Raw genomic sequence first — 7,652 nt, forward strand, 5'->3', positions numbered from 1 at the left:
CCAGCACATGATTTTGTATTGCTTTGCTCAATTTCTCTTTATCTTGTAGAGTAATGCAATTTTAAATGGTAAAAAATGTTTTTTTTTTTTTTTTTTTTTTTCACATTTGCATTATGAAACACATTCTTTTTTCTTCTTCTAAAAAAATCCTATTTTCTGTTCAGTAAAAAAAAAGGTTCAAAGTGTTTGCACACAGATAAGCTGGGATGAAGAATTGCTAAGCCATCATAAATCTTGAACGGCTGTATGGACGATATAATTTAATATATTCACATGATTGATTGACTGATCGTTCATTTTTCATCGGAGACAACCAAAATAATTAAATCTACAGTGAAACAAAATGACAGAAATTCTTTTATAACTGGTGATCTTCACAGAATTGTGTATACAGCATGTATGCCAATACGCCATGGTCCTCAATACAAGGTTTAACCCAGTTAAACCTTATATTAAACTGGAAAAATGAGGGTAAGGAAGACAGACATGCAGAGGGAATATGCTATATTGCCCTCTTCTGCTTTGATGAAATTGTATTAGAAATGTAATACCAAAGAATCAGTTTCAACTCAAGCTGTATCAAGCTGAGGTGTGTGTGAGGAAGAGATAAGTAGAAGGTGATTAATGGATCTGTAGGAGAGTATGATGCAGCAATTTACTTAAACCCCTTAACAAAAGACCAAAACAAATCACATAATCATTTTAAGTGGTTTGAATTTAGCAATCCTCCATTAATCACAAAACATCCAGATCTACTTAAAGATGAAGATCTTATGACTGTTGTTGAAAAGAGAGTGACCTTAACATAGATTTTTTTAAGGACATTACTGTCACTATCTGGTCTTATCATTAAGACTTAACATTCACAGCTTTATAAAAAGTGGAAGCAAAGACTAAGCCATGCCCATGAAATATTAACAGGTGTTTATTTTAGAAAAGAGTTCATTTGTACTCAGCCTTATCCCTGCTCTTGGTTCTTTATCGCCTGTTTTAATAGCGAGGTTCAATTGAATGTGTAAACAGATCCAGATGCTATCTCGGCCTTCTTGATCTTTCCAAACCCACATCCTTCCTATCTGTCTCTGTTTTTGTTCCATCTCTGTTTACTGCTTCTTTGTGAAAGCAGGCCCTGGCTTTAATGAGCAACAGCGTCGGGCAGAGCTCTGCGTCTGATGGAGCCATGCCTAATGAATGTGTCTGTCTGCCAACTAGGACAGCAGGCGAGCATGAAAGGTCAAAATAACCTGAGAAAAACAATGAATTGTCTCAGATTCTGGCAAACATGTAGTTAACATGTGCGCATGCACACATTTATTTATTTATTATTAGTTACTTGTCGCCATTATTAGTTGCACAGTAAAATGCAAAAATTAAGTACCAGCTTTTGACAGGGCTATTTATTAATTTATGTTTACAGCAAAATAACCTTTTATTGTAGTAGAATAATCACTTTCATAGTTTTAGCTCAATATCTAGTAAATTTTTTTAGGTGAAAAGAAAATCTAATTTGAAAGATTATTAAACACATCAAGTTTCTTAATTTCTTTTTGTATCTCTCTAGGTCATGCAAAGTCCTCGGTCACCTCCTTGCTCCACACACAGGTTCATTATTGTGTTTAGATCTGTGGTCATTGGTTGCTTTGTCTCATGAACCATTTCCTTGTTCATTTGTCCATATGTTTTTGATCACTGTCTAGTTAATGGCCTAATTTCCATCACTGATAATTTAGATTTTTCTTTATCAAGCGACACTACATTTATATATAATATTTCCAGATGTTTAAAACAAACCATCGACACCGTGGAGTTGAACTTGTTCCTATAACTGGATTGCTTCAATAAATAATTTAAGTAAAAAATTACAAAAAACTTCAAAAATGCATCTAAGAGTTAGATAACTAACAAAGGGAAATCCATTATTAGTTTAACTTGATAATTACAGATATTAATCAAAGTTTTAATAATTGATTATTCCTTTTGGAACAGAAACACAGCCAGAGCTGCAGCCATGTTTAAGTTAAGCTTTAGCAATCATTTTATGTTTGTGATGGTATGAGAGAATTTTTTTTTTTGCAATATTGATACTAAAGAGAGGAGATATTCATGGGTACTTTTCTACATTAAAATTTAAAATAGAGGGCTGCACAGTGGGCAGCACTGCTGCCTTGCAGCAAGAAGGTTCTGGGTTCAACAGGATTAATCATGTGTAGAGTGGCAATGGTGGAAATGAAGGTGGTGTCAGCTACTACAAATGGAAAAAAAAAATCTGTTTGTCATCCAAGATTTTCTCTATGAACTAAATCAGTGCACTCTGAATAACAGTTGGTTTCCTCTTGTTTTGTTTCAATTTGAAATTAAGCACCTGTTCCTTTTACACAGCTTTACCGGGCACTGCAGTAAACATAAAGATTGTTATAGTCATCACTTCTGGTACTCCTAATCTTAGAGATATTTTTAAATATTAATATGATACCCATGATAAATAAAGCACACAGAAAGAAGAAAGAAAGAAAGAAAGAAAGAAAGAAAGAAAGAAAGAAAGTAAGAAAGAAAGAAAGAAAGAAAGAAAGAAAGAAAGAAAGAAAGAAAGTGTTAAGAATCCAGTTTGTGTGGGTTGTGTTTTTGTTTGTTTTCTCTCCACCACCAGGTGGCGCCTGGTTCTCGTTGGCCCCCTCACACACCTGCGGATGATTGCCTCATTACCTGAGGACTCTTAAGCTGCTGACTGCCACTACCTCGACGCCAGAGTGTTTGCCCGTTTTGGGTACTCTAGCCAAGCTGAATTTTTCTGAGTCAAACTGAGTTTTTGTCGACCCAAGTCTTAACCTTGTTTTTGTCGTTGCCTCTTGGCAGGAAGTCATCCTGCAAACTGGATGTTTGGACCTTCTCCCCCCAGAAGGATCGTCTTGAGCTTCAAACTGAGCTTGGGATTAAAACTGGAGGTTTGGATCTAATTTCCCCCAAGGGATTATTTGAGCTTCACACTGAGTAGGGGATTTCCAAAGGACATCTAAGTGGCAGTCAGCTCCTCCGCTCCTCAAGGAAACACCTTAACCTTGGTAAACCCTGTCCTCCCTCCAATGAGCAAACCAATTTCTGGAACAACCCACTGCGACTGTATTCAGGGAAAGACACCTTTTCTGGAAATGTTAGTCCTGTTGCCTTTTCTTCCTTTTGCAAGTCGAAGCTCAAATTCCCCACGGAGCCTGAACTAAACACAGAAACTTCCCCTTCACTTTTCAGTTCCGGTTCGCCAGCGTTTAGAGCAACACTGGACCCATCTCTTCTAGTTTTCAATAAACCCGTTAAACCTTCCCCTGGTTCTTCTGGTTGGTTTTCTGCATGTGGGTCAGATCTTTGAATAAAATCATGACAGAAAGAAAGAAAGAAAACTAGTGTAGAAGTGAATGTGTGAATTACTGAATGTAGTGTAAAATGCTTTGCTCATGTCCTCTGACAGGGTATTTACCATTTTCATATAATTGAAAATGCATGGACAAAAAGTCTGACATCACTTGGGAATGAGCTTGTCTTGAATAAGCTTGTCTTTAAAAGCATTTTACATTTTCAGAAAGCCATCAGCACATAACACAATACACCTTTGCTTTCACAATACGTGCAACAATACAATAAATTCCTGTAAGTATGCCTTTTTCAGGCTGCTTACACTTCATACCTTTTGTCATGAATAACCTTTTGTTAATTAGTCAGGTGGCATTTTTGACTTCTGAATGGTAAAGGCTTGAAATCCCAAATGATCTTAACTTGAAACATGTAAGCATGTAGCGCAGTGGTTTCCATCCCCTCCCCTAGATATAGAGAATGTTAGAGCTCAATGAACCTGTCTAAGATTCAATTCTTGACCTTGGGACTTTTGCTGCTGGTCATGCATCATTTTCCTCCTGCTTATCCACACCAAATTGCAACTATTGCAAAAAGATCTTAAGAAATGTTTAGGTATAACAACACAGACAAGTGATATAACAAAAGCAATTGCAAAGAAAATGTTTTCTATCAAATTATTCCATGTCAACAACTCGCTTTACAAAAGAACTGCCTAAATAAGGGAAGTAATAAATGATTTAATACTAATTTAATAAAAAATGTTACTCTCCACTGTGAGAATAATAACAATTTCACCAAATAAAAAGTATTGATACCCATGAATGTTTTCATACATTATCACTCACAGGTCAACATAAAAAAAAAGAATTGTGGTTTAGAATACATAATTTATCGTTTGATTTTGAAGTGAAAGCAAAAGGGCAATGATTTTTAAAACATTTTTCAAATTAAAAATCTTAAAAGTGTGATTTTCTTTTGTATTTAACATTTTACTTTAAGTCGGGGCATTTTCTTACTAGTCTCAATTCTTCCACAGCCTCTAACAGGTTTTTCTCTGCATACCCTTATTTTTTTGGCTTCATCCATCTTCTCATAAACTCTAATAGATGACTTGACCTTTCTTAGAAAAGATTCCTCAGTATGATCCTTTTCCAATCCATGTTTGCACATGATAGTGATTTGGTCAAGGTGACATGAAGTATTGGATTTCTATTCTACATTCACTGTAGACCAAAAAACATTTTGGTCTTATCTTTCCAGGGCACCTTGTTTGTCATGTTTGCTGTTTTCTTATTAATAATAAAAAAAACTTTCTTCTTGCCACTCTTCTACAATGGTTTGATTTTTGTAACCCATTAACTGGTTCCTGTCCGCAGGATGTATGTGGTGCTCCCAAATTTGCAGCCTGATACCTCCCCAATAAGGCTGGTGTCTGCTATTAATATTTAGGCTAGGCCCTCCCAGTTGATTAAATTTATGTTTTTTTGTGATGATTATGGTGTGGTCAGTTAACAGGATAAAATGCAGTGGATTTACAACGGATCCTTTCACCCATGATATGGATCTCTCTGCAGCTCTGCCAATGTGGGATTCTTGGCTGCATCTCTGGGTAATGCTCTTCTTCACCATTTGGCAAGTTAAGAACATGGCCACTGTCCATGTCTTGGTAGGGTTTGCATTCATGCCACTGTCTTTGTACTTTTGGATGATAGTGGGATCACTGAACATTGTTTGATGAAATGTAGGAGAATTTGGTTATATTTCACACTTCAAAATGTTGAAGTGTGAAATATAATGTAGAAAAGTTGTTGTTCTTGCAGTGTTTGAATTACACACAAGGGGTTCTATTCATTAAATTAGCATAATCTGTAAGCCTAGATTGGAGTGGATCTTATTCATAGGTATCACAGGAAGGTGGACAGAAAATAAGAACTTTAGACATTTGACTCTAAATTTATTATAGTTCCCAAGAAAAAAAAAATTTTTTTTTCTCCCTTCCATTTCATTTAACAACTCTGGACTGGATTATATCATTAGACGGCTATAAAACACATTTAAATGTGTGTTTGTAATTTAGCAAAACATAAAAAAGTAATAATAGAGTAAAATAGTGTTTACTTTTTCAATACCCTGTCTAGTATATATAGGTAAGTCTAAATTAAACAAGAATGTGTACTTACTGCAGCAGATACAATATTTCCATTGCCATTGTTCTTCAAACAGTTCCTCCTTAATAGGCTTTCAGGGCAGTGTAAGGACACAGTAATTATGATAGGAACAAAGAAGAAAACAAAGTAATGTCATTACACAGCATGGTGATATAAAGGGAAATGGCATCATATGGCCATTTTGTTCCAATGCACAGGTGCAGCAAGGCAAAACAAACACAAACAGAGCCATTAGTGTTTCCCCTGAAGGAATGGCAAATGGTTTCCTCATCTCTGACCTGTATCATCTCTCATGGGACATTGACAGTAGAGAAAGCTAACCCAGTTTCATCTCATATTGAATGGTTAATTAAGGAGACCTCTGTATAAATAATAAGCATTTTATTAGAAACTATTTAAGTGCCTTCTTTTGACATGTGATGAGCTTTCAATATTGCTGAGGGCATCAAAATTGCAATGTTGAACTGTCTGAATTTCTGTCTGATAAGATGCTTAAAATTATTAACTTTTCATAGATAAACCAGAATCCCATCATATCAAAAGTAAAAAAGAATAAGTTTAGATATGTTTCTATCTGTGCCAGGGACTCCAAATTTCCAGACGTTTGCCAAAGATTTCCAGTTTACTCTACCATTAACATTTCTGAAAAATATGATACATTATTTTATTAATCTGAAAATATATAAAATAAATGGAATATTTCTATACATTATTTAAAACACATTTTGTTTAAGACCAGTAATCTAATCTGCCTCTGCTTTCTGCAGTATAAATTCTTTGCAGAGCACCGCAGTGATCCTGATATGTTCTTGCCTGAAATCCCACGCCTGGATTGTCTCAGTGACCATCTGCTGTAGCAAATCAAATCCTTGAGCCATAAGGCAAGCCTGACATGTACGAGGTCGACCTTCATAGAGCTGTCAATAACTTGATTTGTGGCCTCAAGACATAAAAGTGGCCAGTGGCATTTTAGTTCAACCCTGAAGTGTTCTTTTGGATACACAACATATTGAAAAGAACAAATATAGGCAAAACTCTCATATTTTACACAATTATCCTGTCATAATTAGACCTCTACTTTTTTTCTATTGCAGCAATAGTTTTCCTTAGAAATAAATAATGAATCCACATAAGAAGGAACAATAGAAGTAAAGTTTATACTGTGGCAATAAAACTATAAAAGTGTAAAGTGAATTGCAATTGATTCATTCCTAGAAGCTAGAACTGGTTGTGTCCAATGTTCTGCCAGTTAAATGTCACACTGCAGCTTGCTGTGAGTTTCTTCTCTTTCATTAAACTTAATGAGATCCTGATGAGACAAGTTGAGCTCTGTGCTGTAACAACAGAAAGGTGTGTGGCTCGTTTAGAGTAAAATGCACAGAGAATATCCTTAGATATTTTACTGTTAATAAGAATAATTGAAGATGTGGATTTTTTTTAACAATTATTCCTGAAGCAACAACAAGTCTTGGCTTTTACTTGTATTCATATGTTTTTGTTTTTTATCTATTCATGTCTTTTGTTTTATTCTTAATAATGTACGACGTGTGATAGAATGTGTGTCCATCATAATCAGACCACCCTCTGGTTCTGTGTTGCTCTGTAGGCTGACAAATGAAAAGAGCAGCTCATTTCTAAAAGATCCTTCTGCAGGAAACCATTATGATAAATTACAGTGAGTGACATTTAACTCTTTTTATTTTCTGTTTCCAGTCTTTCATTGATTCTTCTTAATAGTTATTGAGTAACAAAGCTCTTTAATACTGACAACACTATGTGAAAGCTGAAAAAAGAATTTTGAAGTTGCTTTATTCTTTCTTTTGTATTGAATATAGAACATATCCACAAATACCTCTATCGTAATTTGAGTAGCAGTGTCATAATTGTGCATATTCTGTATGTTAAACTAAAAACAACGTTCAAAGGAGGCATTTAGTGTAACCTAACCCTGACAAAAGTAAAATCTATAACATTATATAATCATAGAAAACACAATGAAAAAGCGTAACTCAAGAAACAAAAACGTCCATGTATTGTTATGAAGTTATGAAATGCAGAAAACACAGAAATGTATTGTGGAAAACCGAGAAAATTAAAAATGTACTAATCTCTCAAAATTGTGTATCTGATGTATATTTG

The sequence above is a fragment of the Cyprinodon tularosa genome, unplaced genomic scaffold (genome assembly GCF_016077235.1).
Source record: "Cyprinodon tularosa strain WSP-4 unplaced genomic scaffold, ASM1607723v1 ctg607, whole genome shotgun sequence".
NCBI lineage: Eukaryota > Metazoa > Chordata > Actinopteri > Cyprinodontiformes > Cyprinodontidae > Cyprinodon > Cyprinodon tularosa.